Source organism: Cynocephalus volans, chromosome 15 (assembly GCF_027409185.1).
Source record: "Cynocephalus volans isolate mCynVol1 chromosome 15, mCynVol1.pri, whole genome shotgun sequence".
Taxonomy (NCBI): Eukaryota; Metazoa; Chordata; class Mammalia; order Dermoptera; family Cynocephalidae; genus Cynocephalus; species Cynocephalus volans.
The window spans coordinates 28,768,928-28,786,062 of NC_084474.1; the positions used below are offsets into that span (position 1 = coordinate 28,768,928).

At 40.9% G+C, this 17,135-nt stretch overlaps 1 pseudogene; it reads right to left on the reverse strand.

The window, feature by feature from the left end:
* The window catches only part of LOC134363653 (large ribosomal subunit protein eL15-like), a 120,596-nt pseudogene extending 117,202 nt beyond the window's left edge, over positions 1-3,394 (reverse strand).
* Positions 3,395-17,135: the final 13,741 nt, after the last annotated feature.

Here is a 17,135-nt window from a genome sequence, read left to right on the forward strand (position 1 = left end):
TTTTCTCACTGAAAGAGCTGATTACTCCCCACATTAAAGAAAATTTACATATTTTCTATATTAATCAATATCATTTATTCCCAATGCTAAAAATAATTGCTAACATTTATTGAGTATTTACTACATACTGATCACTGTTCTAACCACTTTACACAAATTGGCTGGGAAAATTCTGTCAGCAGCTAAAGAAGCTTGCTGCCTTTTCCTCTCTTAATTTCAGCCTTATAAAATTATCCATGAGAAATTTAAACCTTTCTTCAATTAAATTAGTATTCTCTTAGACAGATGCCTTGTTTGTGTTAACTAACGCCAAATTTATTTTTTATTTTCTAGTAATACTAGTTTTATCTTCTTGGAATTATTGTAACTAGTGGTTGCATGCCTGGCTGTGCATCAGAAACATGTGAGAAGCTTTCCAAAAACACAAGTTCCTGGGTCACACCCCCGACTGCTGAATCTCTAAGGATGGAACCCAGTAATCTGTATGCCCAACAGGGAAGGACTCTGAACATCCTTTCCTAGAAGAGGTAATTGCATTGTCTTAGCCCATTTGTGCTGCTATAACAAACTACCCGAGACTGGGTAATCTAAAAAGAACAGAAATTTATTTATTATAGTTCTGGAGGCTGGGAGGTCTAAGATCAAGGTGCCAGCATTGGTGTCTGGTGAGAGCTTCTCTCTGCATCCAAGATGGCACCTTGTTGCTGTGTCCGCACATGATGGAAGGAGGTAGAGCAAGACGGTGCTCCCTTCAAACTCCAGCCCTTATATAAGGGTGTTAATCACATTTCTGAGGTAAAGACCTCGTGACTTAATTACATTCCAAAGGCCATACCTCTTAACATTGTTGCACTAGGATTTAGTTTCAACGTGAATTTTAGAGGGGACACCATCATTGAAACCATAGCAGAGTTTCATAAAGGTTAAAAAGCAGTGTGAAGTTACACTGATAGGAAGCAGAAATGCTGAGTGCGCACATAGGATGAGCTGTAGAGTTTTAAAAGTTGTGCTGTAGTTGGTCTTGTGCAGTTTGTGCTTCTGTGACAAGCAATGTATTTTCTTTGTACAAGGTACTAAAATACTAAAAATGATATTAGCCTGCAGTGAAGAATACATCTGGGGAACTTGGGCTACCTCTGCAAGGCTTTCGGAAAAATGCTCACATGTGGACTGTCTTTCATTCCTCCCTTTAGGTCAAATATTCTTAGGCTTGGTTCACACATGCAAATGATTCCAATTATTAGACTGAGGGGAGAGCACACCCGAGACTGATGGTGATGAGGGGTTGTACAGATGTCTGGGATCACTGGCATTTTGGGCAGGTGGATTGGATATAACTCTGAACCTAGAATGTGAAGCCCAGGGTGCCAGTGCTGTCCTGGTCACTTCCTATCTGCTCAGCCCTGAGCAAATCCCAGGACCTCTTTGGGATCACTTCTAGCTTTTACCTTTCCAGACAATCTGTAATCAGGAGGTAGACAACTTCCCCCTCAAAAGACTCAGAATGGAGATTCAGGACAAGCATTTGATGTCTAGGTAAAGACAAACTCTTCAATGGGGACAAAAAAAAGTGAATCTCCTAAAAAAAATCCAGGCATGGAGAGCCTTAGAGAAGCTTCTTACCTTCAATTCAAATTGACTGACTTAATGCAACACTACTGCACCAAATCATAGGCACTGGGAAGGACAGGGTCCACACTTAGCTTTTCTTCTGCAGAAGGAACATCTCCACTTTATTTTAAACATCCCCACAACATAGGTCCCCATGTTTCTAAGGAAAGAAATTTTGTATAATAAGCATTACACTCAGGACCTTTACTGTAACAGTAAGTTATTTCCTTCACTTTGTCTTAATTCCCAAGTACACAATGCTGAGATAAACAGATCTAGCTGTTTACTGTTTAAAGCTCTGAAGTGCTTATCTGCAAATTCAAGGAGCCCTGTAACCCGCAGTGTGCAGTCTGACCTAGAGCAGGTTACTCTGTCTTTCAGTGCATTCCTTGGTTGTAATTTCCTGTTTATTCAAGGTAAAGGAACCTTTCTACCACAGGCTAGAATCAGACATAAGCCGTTTGAACCCACGAGAGCTAAAGTTACGAGGACCATCTCTGTTTTTAAACAAGCTGTGTTTACTCTAACCTCCACAGGGCTTAACGCTGCCCAGTTCCTTCATCATGTTTATGCTTCATTGCTCTATTTACATATTTTTTTCCAAAACTGATCTTATGATTGCAGCTGCACACATTGTGACTTTTTCCACTATAGAGTAACATGTTTTCCTTGTGTATCACATTGTGCAACTGCTACTGGATGACAACGTTGCCAAATCCATTCTCCGGTGCCATTCACTGTCTGTTGATTACCAGTAACACCTGGAATAAGCATGAAGTTGACAATGACTAGATTTATAAAATAAAGAAATAGGACAATTCTCTGCATCTCCCAGTTTATAAAATACGATTAATTCCACAAAACCTGTTAAGTTCAGTTAAACTGAAAGAAATGTCATTCTCCCTAGTTAAAGTGTGAGTGACATGACTACTGAGCCTGAGCCTGCCAGCCCCCTGTACCCTCACAACAATTAATATAGCAAGGGGCCCTGCATTGCAGACTGACTACCTACACATGGCTTTGTGCCCTACTTCTTACCATAATGTTTTTCAGAATGCAACTGCGATTAGTGATTAAGCCCTTTGCCTTCAAAGCAAATACCCAGGAAATGCTCATTTTACATTTCTGACTAATCTTCCTATTTTCAGATGTGATGCTGACTAATCTTATTTTCAGATGTGATGCTGAGTGGACTTTCAGAAATGCAAAGTAAGGAGGTAGTTTAAGAATTAGCAAAGGTCCCTTAATGAGAAATTGACCTGGCATGGAGGAACATCGATGTGGGTAACTAGAACACATTTTGAGAGTATCTTATCATCTTATAACCAGATCTGTGAAATAGCCTATGCACACTGACAGGAGATAAATAGGCCAGATCATCTGGAAATTCTACAGTTAAGTGATGACCCTTTGCAGTTTCTGTTTCTGTTCTGCTTCAGTTCTAACTCTTGTAGGGTATGACAGACTTTGATAGTCTTAGATATTGCACGTGTAATCAATCCAGTGTTTGTCAACCTCAGGGCGATTGACAGTTATAATTCTTTATAACTGTGGGAGGCCGTCTGGAACACTGTATGACATTTAGCATTAGACTCATGAGGTGCAAGAAGCATACCTCCAATTCCAGTTGTGACAATCAAAATGTCCCTGCCTTCTATTTATCTGTCCCCCTTTGAGTACCCCTGTCTTAAATTATACTTGTAAAGTCATAGAGCACAGAGTAAGCAGCAAGCAGCATCTCTACCAATGGTGGGGCAAGCGTATATATTTCTATGGACCCCATGTAGACCCCGCAGAAGGGAGTTAACCACTCCCCATCTTGTAAAGAGCCCTCCCAAGAGTACTTCCAGCCAGAGACTAGGCAACCTAAGCCAAAAAGAGGCTAGAGCTATAATACCGAATATAAAGGGTAAGGGATGGGGAGGCAAAGTGGTCCGCAGAGGAGACAACAGCAACACCAGGGAACTGCAGCTGGAGGTCCCCAGCAGAAAACTCCCAGGAACCCACAAAAGTATCCCCCGAGAGAGTCAGCTTTGGATGTCTGCCATACCCAAGGGGTGCCAGTGTTAGATGAGAGCTGCACCGCTCAAGTGAGCCTTCCCCTTTCCCTTCCCGTGGGAGCCAGAGGCAGCACACTGAGCGTGGAAGAAGGGATTCATGGGGAACGAGAAAAGGGCAAATTCTGACTCTTCCTCACTACACCGAAGCAAGCCAGGCTAAGAGAGGAGACACAGTAAATCAGGTGAGAATCTTTAGTTTTCATACTGAACTTTCTATTGTCTAAAAGTGCGTAGGAGCTTCGAGGCGGCCAGCTCGCTGCTGCGGCGGCCCGGGGACGCCCTGCCGACGCCCGCGCCAGTGCGCGCACCTCGCCCGCACGCCCAGCACCCGGGCGCTGCACGACTGGAGCGCCAGGCTTTCTCGCACAGCGGCGACCGCCGCTGCGACACGACCATCTTCCTGTGCTGCCTGCGCCAGCAGCCGCCACTCTACCCCGACTTGGCAGAAGTGCTGGGCTCCCAGTGGTCATCTCCATCAGAGGCAACTGAAGTTTCATGTCCAAAGAAATGTGGTTGGCACCTGCACCGTTCTATGAAATAAGAAGACTTGAACTCTTTGCCCCTCTCTCTCTCTGACTTGCACAAAGTTTCCTTGCATCGTGCATTAGAAGGGGTGGAAAGATGGCTGCCAATCACGTTATTAACTGCAGATGGGATGGTCTAGCTTTTACCAGGAGATGAGCTGTACTTAGAGGATTCAGACTTTTTAGAAAATCTGTTGTCTACTGAAAAAAAGATTGCAGAAATCATAAAGGAAGGCAAGAAATTTCACCGAGCAGTGATATACAACACCATCTTTATAATATCCATGTGCCTGTTGAAAGTATAAACACGTTTATTCTAAGCACTATGTATTAAGAGTTACTTGTAGGGTGCTGCTGGTTTGTAAGCTGGCCTACTTGAAGTCTTAATGACTGATGAGAGTTGAGCAAACTTGCTTGAAACTTAAGGAACTTTGTGCCTGTAAAATTATAATGCAGCGTTTCTTATTTCAAGTGTATTATGGAGTTCTCTTGCTTATTTTATTCTTTAAACCTTACAGTATGCCACAAGTATAAAGTTTATAAAGTGTATCATGTTACCAAAACAAAAATTTTACAACGGTTCCCAGTTCTGTACAGTGTTATTATCTCAAAATTTTAAATAGAATGTTCTACTGCCACTAAAAAGCACAGCAATGCCATTGTTCTCACTGTCCAGTGTTTGCACTTTCCTTGGTGTGCTTTGGCGGTTGATCCATGAATATCCTTGACTTTCTGCTGGAATTGATTTAAGGGTGTCTGATTAGATGGTGCACAGTAGACCGAGACAACTTTCAAGTGATAATGTCGATGTTTTCTTGCTATGTCTTTAGCTTGATGATTAAAATGCAACTCTGTTTAAAACCGAAAAATAAATAAATAAGTAAATAAAATAAAAGTGCGTAGGAGAAAAATAAATTCACAGAGTGGTTTCCAGGGTTAGACTTAAGAAAGAATAAAATTGCTTTTAGTTTATAACTTACCAGGTATTCAATTCTGTAACAGGTGTATTGCCAACTTTGAGATCTTCAAACGAAGTGAAAATAACAACACATTCTGCATTTAAATTGCCACTATTGAACTGAACAGAAGTTCAATAGAAAAATTAAATGTTCTGAAGAAGAAAAACGTTGACTTTTGTCCAGAGATGGCCCAGCCAACTGCCTCCTGTCTTGGCTTCCTCTCCAATAAATGATCAACTTTCCTGGATATTATGTTCTTGCTTACTGTAGTTCTTTTAATAGCTTTATCCTATATTCCATAATGATGAAACACATCACCGCTCACTCTCCTCTCTAGATGAATTGAGGGAATGGCCACAAAGCTCCTGTATTGCTGCATCTGAGCCTTTTAAAGGACACATTAATAGGTGGGACTGTAACCATTGGAAGATAACCAAGGTCTGGAGCAATCTAGATAGGATATTTCACTTTAAAAATATTGGGGGAAGTGAGCAAGTATATAGAGAGAAGGGAAAGAATGAAATAATAGAACATACACTGATAATCATTCAACTAATAAAACTAAAAGGGAGAAATTTTATGCTAACCTAAAAGGCCAGCTATGGAAGGGTTGATAGGAAGCATGTATAAGGTTAAAATACACACACAAAAAAACCCCAAAATCCGGGCCGACCCCGTGGCTCACTCGGGAGAGTGCGGCGCTGGGAGCGCAGCTATCCTATATAGGGATGGCCGGTTCGCTCACTGGCTGAGCATGGTCACAAAAAAGGACAAATATATATATAGAGAGAGAGAGAGACAGAGAGAGAGAGAGAGAGAGAGAGAGAGCATCTTTCTAAGACCTGGTATGTGAAGGTGACCAGATGGCCACCTGTCAGGAAAATACTTGAAGAGATCTTGAGTTGGGTAAAAGGAAAAAACAGTGAAATTGTTTTTATTGTAGTCAATTTGTTTATTGATGCTACTTGGGGTCCCAGTGGACACTGGGTCTGGTCTGGAGCAGCCTTGGGCTCTCTGTCCATTGCTATCCTCATTACCAGTTTCTTCTTTCTGGCTGTGAAAGAGGCAAAGCCTGCTGTGTCCTCAGATCATCCGCTACCCCTAACCCCCAGCTCTGGTCTGCACGAGAAGGCAGGGCAGGGCTGCCGAGAGTAGATGATGAATCAACTCTGCCCATGCACTGAGTCACTAAAAGAGTTTGCTTTTCCTCTGCGTTATCAGTTATTAAACAAGAAGAAAATGGACTTTTTACTTATCTTCCTCTTTTGGAAGTCTAGTCTCTCAGTCATGAACTTCAGTCCTCCCATCTGCTCTTCAGCACTCTCTTTCAGATAACTGATGACATCTACGTGTCCATGCTCTGGGTGGGATGATGACTTCAGGGCCTTGGGCTAGGCTATCGTCAGGGAAGTTCATCCTCATTCCAACGTGCCGCTCCTTGTAACAGGTGCTCAATATGTATTTGCTGAACAAATGAATCGGTCAGCCAAAAAAGCTTAATTTAATTTTATTTTTATATCTGGGGAAATACAATTTTTTGTTGTTATTCTTGCACTTGTAACAGTAATAGGATGAAGATATGTTTTAAAGTAGTCTATTCATTAATTAGATGGATTAATCATGTGCTCATTAGAAGATAACTATCACACTGATGAATTTGTGTTTGTCTTCAGGTTCTGTAGAAATAAAACCAGTCAAAGCATCACTTATAGAAAAATACCAAAGTAGAGTTGCAACAGAACTGGCAAAGGAGATCCCCAACAACAATCATTATCATCATCATCATCATCATTGTCTCCCTGATGATAACAAGATAATTTTAAGTAGTACTCAGGGAAGATATTAAATAACATCAAATCACACATTGATGAAGTGATTTCTTTTAAAAGGCTGGTTTGATTTCAATTCTGATGCTCCCAAGAGGAACGTTACCAGATGGTGCTAGTATATCTTGCACACTTATTGATGTTTAATCTTTGAGCAGACCTCACACTCAGAGCTGTAACTTAATAGCATTGTTTTGTTTTCATTGTATTTATTTTTATGATCACTTTCTATTTATTACAAACAATATTATTTTTATTAATGATAGTCTTTAAATTTTCATTTTAAATAATATTTATTTATCTGGATAAAGCAAGTCAATATAAAGAAAATATGAAGTTACCAAGAGGATAGGAGGTATGTAGATCAGGCAAAATCCTGAGGGTGGGAGGGTTACGTCTAAAGTTGGGGAAAGTGTGTTGGGGGTTTTACTTGAACTGATCAAACCTCCACAGTTCAAATGTTTCTGCTCAAGAGAGATGCTATGCCACATGTGGGGCCTCACCACCACTGCCTGGCCACCTGGCTAGCATAGGGGGCCTAGGGAGTAATCTTTCCCACATTGAATTACCACTGGGAAGGAGGAAGTAACACCCACCCATGGCTATGCCACGCTAATGCCAAATGCCATCACTCTCTTCCCTTCTCCTCCAACCCAGTTGGTAGCTGTATATACTCACTCCATCCTATTTGGCAGAAAGGTGCTGTAGGGGACAGACGCTTACCTCCAATGGTATGCTGTAATGGGTAACAGAGGCTCTAGAGGAAGAACTGGTTTATGACATTTGCTATTTCAGTGGTCTAAGTTTAGCTGATTTCAGTTTGGCTATGTTCAACAACAGGCTGGCAAAATCCCTGAAGATTTCACCATCGCCTTTGGAGAGCCAGTACCAGCAGGCCCTAGCACACCACTCTATCTTCACGGGAGGGAAGAAACTACACCTGCCTTATTCACCATGGTAACTGCAGTGCCTGATGCAGCCTGGATACCCAGTAGATACCCATAAATACTTATTGGCTCTTGAATAAGCAGATGATCTGAAGTTAAAAGCAATTCTTTTATTCCTTTTTGTTTTCTTTTTTGTGGGATACTGCAAAAGCAGTACCAGGAAGGAAGTTTTTTACAATAAATGCGTACATAAAAAGAATAGAAAGACTTCAAATAAACAACCTGACATTTCACCTCAAAGAACCAGAAAAACAGGAATTGATGCATATTTTTATTCATAATTTTGAAAGGTTACACAGCTGTTGGTGTCATTAATTGTTCTTGTGTTGCCTTCAAATGTGAAGATAACTTGATTACTTGGAGATTTCTTTGGCTCCAGTAGTTTTTTCCAAAAACTGTGTAGGTAGTCTTTTTTTTTTTTTTTCCATTGTTTATTGTACTTTATTTCCTTTTTTCTCAAAACTTTGAACACTTAATTTCAGAAATCAAAAATCTCTAGTTCTTTTAAGTTTCACATTGATTACAAATTTCCCACTAACTACAGATCAGATTGTTTAATGATCTATTTTCTTTTTCTTTTTCTTTTTATTGTTTATGAATATTCATGGCGTACAAAGCTGATTGCCACCGCTCATGCCCAAGATGTGATGGCCAGATCCATACTGGCAGCATGCCCATTACCACAGATTGTGATTATACCCTGAAAAAATAAAAATAATAATAAATAAAAATAAATAAAAGCAATTCCTACAATGGCCCTTAAGCCTGGGTAAGTTTTTTGTTTATGTATTTTTTTTTTTTTTTTCTTATTTCGAACGTGATCAGCATGACTCCACAATTTCAAAGAGTAAGTGTGTATTTATGTAATCCTGAGATGAACTGGGAGGAAGTAGAGCAGGGCTGACCAGGTGGGGTCCCCTGGGTCGGTGCTCCTGCCGCCCGCAGCCCGCCCCACTCGACAGTGAGAGTAAAGTCCCAGCCACCCGCCCTCTGCTCCGTGACCCGCGAACTCTCAGAGCTGACACGTTGTCTGGGGAGCCCTGTCCCACAGAAAGTCGGGGAGATTCATTCCTGAGCCAGCCCAGGGTGGGGTGAGACCCCAGGCTCTGGGAAGGAGGGCGGGCCCGGGTCACGCGGGGACCGGAGGGAGGTGGCGCGCAGCACAGGAGCGCGGGCGCGGGCGCAGGACGCTGGTTCACCGCGCACCCACCTCCCCCCGGCCACTAGTCGACCCTGGACATTGGTGGTGACAGACGGAGGTGTGCGCAGCTTCAAAGATTTGGAGTCCGGACTTATCTCCTCCCCACAACCCGCACCTCTTTAAGTTTAGGACTGGTGACACCACTTTCCTCCTGAAGGCAGCGACCTTGTGGGACCTACACCCACTCTTTGGAGGGGATTGTTTCTGTGGCTCAAAGGGAACCTGTCCTTCGTATCCCTGACTGCCCTGCCTCTAACTGAGCTGTGCAGAGAGCCTGCGCGGACCTCTGTCCCTTGTCGTTGGGCTTCAAAACCAGGGAAGGCTGCAGAGAGAGGAAATGACTACAGGCAGGATGTTTCCCCAAGACGCCTATCCCAGCCTGGAAGGACCTACTTCCATTCAGCACCTTGGGCCTGGGAGCTTAAAAGTGATGATACTATGGCCTGCAGGCCAAAATACCAGGGGTTTATTCCCCCTAAGGTCGCTAACGGGCTGCGTGACCTCAGGCAACGTGCTAAGCCTCTCTGGACCTTGGTTTCTTCATCTGAAAACGGACGGAGTTAGACTGCGGGACTATCATGGTCTCTTTCATTTCTGAAATTCTCCTTCCTGAGGGTATAAAAATATAATACACCCTCTCAGGAATATTATACAGTATTACTGAAGAGTAACAGAAAATAAATACAACACCTTTGTTTCACATATGGCAAAAAACCTAGTGAAATATATATTGAAAAGAGTCAATATTTATTGAGTCCTCCATGTGCAAAGCATTTGACTAGAAATTGATAACAACTGAATAAATAAATAAAAGGATGAACTATGGCCCCTGTCTTCAAAGAGCTTACAAATTATAGATGGGTGGATGGATAGGTAGCTATGAAAGACTTTTATTTACTTTAAGGCATATAAATGTGAAAAAGCACAACAAAAGGCAGCTCAAAATGAAGAACAGAGTAACTAAGTACAATGGAGAAGACTGAGAAATTACACTTGCTCTTAGAGAAGAGAAAAAAAAAATTATGACTTTAATGCTTTATAACTATATCAGTAAAAAGGATAATAACTATATCAGTAAAAAGAAGCAAGAGAGAATTAAGTGATTTTTTTCTATATCAAGACTCAGAACAGCTTAAATGTATCCATAATGCTCTTATTAATGACACCTAAAGCTTGTTTCCAAATAATTATTATCATTCACTGCCATCTAGTGTTAACCAGATGGATGGATTTTTTTTTTTTTCCACGTTATTTTGTTTTTAAAATTCCTTTTCCAGCCCTACATATTCAGGTTAAAGTGGAACATGTAAATTGTCTCTCCTGAACTTCTTTCTAGTCTTGTGCTGTGAAGTCTGTGTCCTGAAAAAACCATGTGTTTCCTGCCTGCGCAGGTTCTCAATTTGTTCTCAGTTCATCCTCCCTGGACTGCCATCACGGGTGCCAGCCTCTGTCCATGGCCTTTCCCTGCAGGCACCATAATCTTGTATGATTTGATGCAGCAGTGGCTGAGCAGAAAGTTTATAGCAGAAAGAGAAGGTCTATAACTCACACATACATTGAAGAGGTGACTAAGAAAAGTTCCTCTCCATTTTGCTAGCGAGTTTAAACATTCACTTTAATAAAATTCCAAATTAAGAGAAACCTCAATTTTTGTATTAAAGAAATTCTTGGGTTCCAAAAGGCTCTTTGGTATTTTCTAAAAACCAACTAAAAATTATTTAGGTAAACATCAAGTTGTTTTCATGTTTGTCTGATGACTATGGTAAATACATCTCTGGGTATATGGAAATGGTCTTTGTTTCAAATGTCTGCAATTACTGAGTTGCTCATATAATATTTCTATTATAGTTGTTTTAGTGAATCTGTTAAACAACAAAATCAACAAAATACTATACTACCTAGAAATAGAATAAAAAGGAAATAATTTACTCATAATATTCAAACTCAAATAATCTGCATTAATAAAACATTATTCTAAAAATTGTAATCCTATCAAGCTTTATTTTTAATAATTTGCATCTCTTAACAGCAGTGGAACTAAAATATAAAAAATTCAAAATCTCACTTTATAAAGGTTAAAAATAATTATTGCTGTGTTTCCAGATCTTCATAGTAAGCTTATCTGAAGATTGAATCAACTTCTGCTTTCAAGGTATAGGGATCTGAAAACAGACCCAGCATTTGGCGGAAAGACATTTCATATTATTAACAGAAGATGTGTAGGAGCCAGAAAATCCCTTGTTCTGTTCACTTAATTCATTCACACTTCCTTCATGTTTCAGCTTCTTGTGAAAGCAATGTTATGCTTTCCTAAAGATAAGAGATTTTCAACTGCTATGGTTTGAATGTTGGTCCCCTCCAAAACTCATGTTGAAGTTGAATTGCCATTGTGACAGTATTGAGGTGGCACCTGTAAGAGGTGATTAGGCCATGAGGGCTCCACCCTCATGTGTGGGACTCATGCCATTACAAACGGGTGTCTGGCACTCTCTTGTTCTCTCTCTTGCACTCTCTCATTCCACCACTTGATGATATAGCAAGAAGGCCCTTGAAAAATGCCAGCACCTTGTAATTGGACTTCTCAGCCTCCAAAACCATGAGAAATAAATTTCTGGATGTTATAAATTACCTAGTCTGTGGTATTCTGTTACAGCAGCACAAAACCAACTAAGAAAATTGGTACCACAGAAGTGGGATGGATGTTGCTATTACAAATACCTGAAAATGGTGAAGTGTCTTTGGTACTGGGTAATGGGCAGAGGCTGGAAGAATTTGGAGGAACAGGCTAGAAAAAACCTAGATTGTCACAGATAGAGGGTTAAGAACAATTCTGGTGAGGACTCAGAAGAAGAGGGGAGCTGTAAGAAAAGTCTGAAACTTCATAGAGGTTACTTAAGTGGTCTTGATCAGAATGCTTGTAGAAATAACAATAAAGGCCATTCTGATGAATTGAGGGACAAGGTATTAGACACTGGAGGATGAGCCATTCTTGTTATAAAGTGGCAAAGAACTTGTCCATGCCTGATGGTTTTGTGGAAGGCAAAACTCAAGAGTAATGAACTAGGTTACCTGACAGAAGAACTATCTAAGCAGCAAAACATTCAGGGTGCTATGCAGCTTCTTTTAATTGCACATAATAAAATTCAAGAAGAGAGAAAAGATTTAAAGATGAAATTTGTAATCAAAAGGAAGCAGAATGTAGTGATTCAGAAAATTCCCACCCTGGCCATATAAAGAATAAAAAGGTTTGTTAGGGAAAGAAAGTCACCAAGGTGACGCCAAGTGACTTTTTGATAAGGAGGTTAGTGAGGACAGAAGGAAGCCAGATGCTATTCATCAAGACAATGGGAGTATGACCTGAGAAGCATTTTGGAGATCTTTGAGTTTTTCCCTCCTATCACATCCCATCGTACGCTCAGAGTGCTAGAGCCTTGAAGGGAGAAAAGTTTAGAGGGAGAGACATGGGTACCCGTGGGACCTCAGCATTCAACCTTAGCATTTGCTACTCTGTGCCCTCTCAAGTGTCTGCTCCTCAAATAGCATAGCACCCCTCTGCCACCCTAGCTGTGGCTCAAGTTAGCTCAGGCATGGAATGGGCTGCCACTACAGAGGGCACAAGCAGTAAGCCTTGGTGGTGTCCACATGGTGCCAATTCTGCAGGCTTCCAGAAGGTAAAAGCACAACTTACTCTACCTAGATTTCAAAGAATGTCATGGACAGCCTTAGGCTTAGAATAGACTAGCTGCGAAGGTGGAGCTGCCACAGAAAGTCCCCTCTAGGACAATGCCTAGTGGAGTTGTGGGAGTGAGCCACCCCTGAGACCCTAGAACTATATTCACCAGCATGCAACACCAGCCTGGGAGAGCTGCAGGAACAAGAGACTCTAACACTTGAGAGTTGTGGCACGGGCTGAGCCTAGCAAAACTGTAGAGATGGGGATACCTGAGGCCCTGGGGGGCCCAACTCCTGCCCGCAGTGTGTCTGGAAGACAGGACATGTAGTCAAAGATTTAATGTTGTTCACTCTGTTGGGTTTTGGACTCACTTGAGAGTGGTTACTTTTTTCTTCTTGCCTATTTCTCCCTTTTAGAAGGGGAATGTTTATCCTATAACTGTTTTACCATTGTATTTTGGAAACACGTGACTTGTTTTGGTTTCACAGGCTCACAGCTGGAGGGCAATTTGCCTTAGGATAAATTGTGCCTTGAGTCTTACCCATGTCTGATTTAGATGAGACTCTGGACTTAGGACTTTTGAGTTGATGCTGGAATGAGTTAAGCATTTTGGGGCTATTGGGATGGAATGAATGTATTTTGTATGTGAGAAGGACATGAGTTTTGGGGGCTTAGGGGTGAAATGCTATGGTTTGAATGTTGGTCCCTTCCAAAACTCATGTTGAAATTGAATTGCCATTGTGACAGTATTGAGGTGGAACCCTTAAGAAGTGATGAGGCCATGAGGGCTCCACCCTCATGACTGGGATTGGTGTCATTATAAAAGGATGAATACGGTATCCTTTTGCCCTCTCTCTTGCCCTCTCACCTTCCATCATGTGATAACATAACAAGAAGGCCCTTACCAGATGTTGGCACCTTGATATTGAACTTCCCAGCCTCCAGAACTCTGAGAAATAAATTTATATTCATTGTAAGTTTCTACTTTGTGGTATTCCACAGGACAAAATGGACTAAGACATCATCCAAACATTTTTTTATGGCTATTGTAGTTGTCATGATTTTTAAGGGAAACAAAACCAATAGGATAAATACTGATACATAAAAAGAGATTTATTATGAGTGATTGGCTTATTAGATTATGGAGGCTGAGAAGTCTCAAGGTCTGTCATCTGCAATCTGGAGGCCCAGGAAAGCCGGTCAAATAGTTCCAGTCCAAACCTAAATGCCTAAGAACCAGGGAAGCTATGGCCCAAATCTGCAGGCCCAGGAATTGTAGGGCCAATATCTGATGGTGGGAGCAGATGGATAAATGGCCCAGCTCAAGCCAAGATCAAATTCACTCTTCTTCCACCTTTTTGTTCCATTTGGGCCCTCAGTGGATTAGATGATGTTTATTCACATTGGTAAGGGTGATCTTCTTTACTTAGTCTATCAATTCAAATGCTAATCTATTCTGGAATCCCCTCAGAGCCATTCTTAGAAATAATGTTTTAACAGCTACCTGGGCATTCCTTAGCCCAGTCAAGTTGACACATAAAATTAATCATTAAAGCTACCTTAAGCTATTCTTCATTCTTCTGATATATCTGTAAGGTGTTTGGCTCCAGCCACTTGAAACTGGATTTTAATGCAACTTCCAGAATCTGGAGTAAGTCCTTCCCATAATGTTATCCATTAGTTTAATAATCATTGGTGTGCTGGGCCTTTCTATACCAGCTTAATAGTAGATTGTTAAATTTGGGGGTATTTTGCAATTATCTATGTATCTCTGTCTCTCTCTTTTTCTTCTTGGAGTCGATTCCTGAGGTTATCAGAGCAGGAAGAAAGTTATTAGCTAGTTCATTTTTTTGGTTAAACATGGTGGTGGCCATGGACCTGTGCAGCTACTGAATTCAAGGAGTAAGGAGAGGGTCAGAAGAGAAAAGGAGAGAGCTCTGGGAGTGAAAGTGTGTGCAAGAGACTGTGAAAGCTATTCATTCATAGTGAGGTAAAGGAGTCTTCTTTAAAAAACACACACCCACACACACTCCAAACTTGCAAAGTATTCTCTAGAGGAAGTTCTGCTAGTAGGGAAGGAGGAGGTAATGGACCATGCAGTATCAAAGTCTATAATTAGAGTAATTACCACTACCTTTACCATGTGTGCCTCAGATAAGCTCCGCTTCATCACTTAAGAATTCTTACCTAAAAGTGAGAAAAATCCCTTAACTCAATAACTGGCTCACAGCTAAAATGGGAATCAAATGTTTAAAGAGAAACTATAGTAAATTCTTGAGAAAAAAAAAAGAAATAAACAAACAGCTATAAAACTAAATAATCTCACTTGCAAAAAAAGTGCTTGCTTTCTGGGGACTTTCAAATGTGATTCCCTTCCCCGTGGATTTCCAGAAAGAAAAAGAAGACTTTGTCTGGAATATGGCATTAACTAGTTCCTATCAAACCTCCTCAAAAGTGATCTATTTAACACTTTGCTTCTTGCAAACCATTGTGGATAGTTTTGTCTCCCAAGGACCAGATTGAGCCAATTTATCTCTGTTGTTTAGCTAAGACCCACCTCCCAGGGAATGTTTCTGTTCTAACACTCGAGCCTTCCCCATCAGGTGAGGTAACTGATATCAAAAATGGCCTTCCCCTTTGAGGCTGCCCTCTACTCCCAGGTAGTGTAATTTTGTAATCTTCCCCTATAACCTGTGGTAGAGATTGCTGGTTGGCTGCTAATGTCCCTTGGCCCATTCCTCCAAGTAACAGGTTTAGCTGAGCACATGGTTGAATGGAATAAGAACTGTATTTCCCAATCTTCCTTAAACATGGCAAGAAGAAGAATTGGTTTATTCACTACAGATTTTATCAGAGCCATATGAAGCCAATGTGCATTGTGAACCCTGGGAGTAGTGGGGGTAAAGTATGTAGCATTTCCCATATTTGACCATAGGTTTTTTTTTTTTCAAATGAAGCATCCAGTAGGGTTAACATGAGACATCACTATTGCAGTGCTTCTCAGACTTTAACCAGCATATGAGTCACAAGGGGGATCTTGTTAAAATGCAAATTCTGATTCCATGGCTCTAAGGTAGGGTCTAAGATTATGCATTTCTAACAAGCTCCCAGGGGATGCCCAAACTGCTGGTCTCCAGAATGCACTTTGAATAGTAAAGCTCTAGAATGTAGAGTCAATAAGAAATATTTGGTATCCCAGAGCAAGAGCAAATGACACCACTGAATCATCCTACCCACCTCAGGACAAACTGTGGCTGTTTAGAGGGGCAAAGGAATAAGGGGAAAGCCTGCATGAAGAGCAAGTTACAGAGTGACAGAAAGCAGGACTCAACAGCTCAGGTAGGGCATGTCTCATTCAGCTGAACTCTAGGTGGTAGATTAGTCAGCAAAGGGAGGGTTAAACAGCCCCTCAATTGTGATGTGGACTAAGGTGGCTTCATTTTTGTATTTAAAACCCAGGTAAGAGGAGAAGAAAGCAAAGCCCAGTATTGGTTCAGACTTAGTTATTATTTTCTCTCTCTACTCACAAACTCAAGTTCCATAGGTTAATTTTTAAAAACTCTTTAATTATTCAAAATGGGATATTAATGTTAGGAATTGAAGGAAAAAGTGTGGTCCAGGAAAAAAGGAGGTTAACCTGAGTCGTGTGAGGAGTAACACTACGAAAGGTAATCAGCCGTTTAAAGCCTTCATAAACCCCCCTGTCTCACAGAGACCCACCTTCCAGATCAGGCCCTGTCCTAGTCTGGGAACTTACTTTTGGCACCTGTGTTTCTCTAGCAGCTGCAGTTCTCTGCTGGCTGCCCTGACCCAGCAGTGCCTTCTTTCCCGATTCCTCGACAACTGTGTTTTTGTAACCTTTGTACGTCACACAATTCATAAGTGTAGAGCTGGGATTAGACTAATGGAGGCGTGGTAAGACTCTCCCACAATATTTCTACCAGTGATTTACTTCTACCAGTTATAGCTTGACATATTTTGATAGCTTATTTAAAACAAAAAGATTAATAACATGACTTCCTCATAGATCAAAAATCTTTATCAGAATAATGCAGCAATTTCACCTAATTTTATATTTTTCTCTTGTGTTCTGTGGGTTAAATTCATTTTGTCAGTCCCGGTGTTTACATTTTTCTATTTATTTGCTGATCTTTCTATAATAGTAGTTTAGATTATTCTCTAGTAATTAAATTTCTCAATCCACACGGAGACTATTTTGTCTTTTACTGAAGTTTAGGTTTGTTGTCAGAACTCATAGATCTTATTTGTGTAGTCTTGTTTATGTTTTTGAATTTTTATGGGCCTTGATGCTTTTCTTTGTTTAACACTCTTTA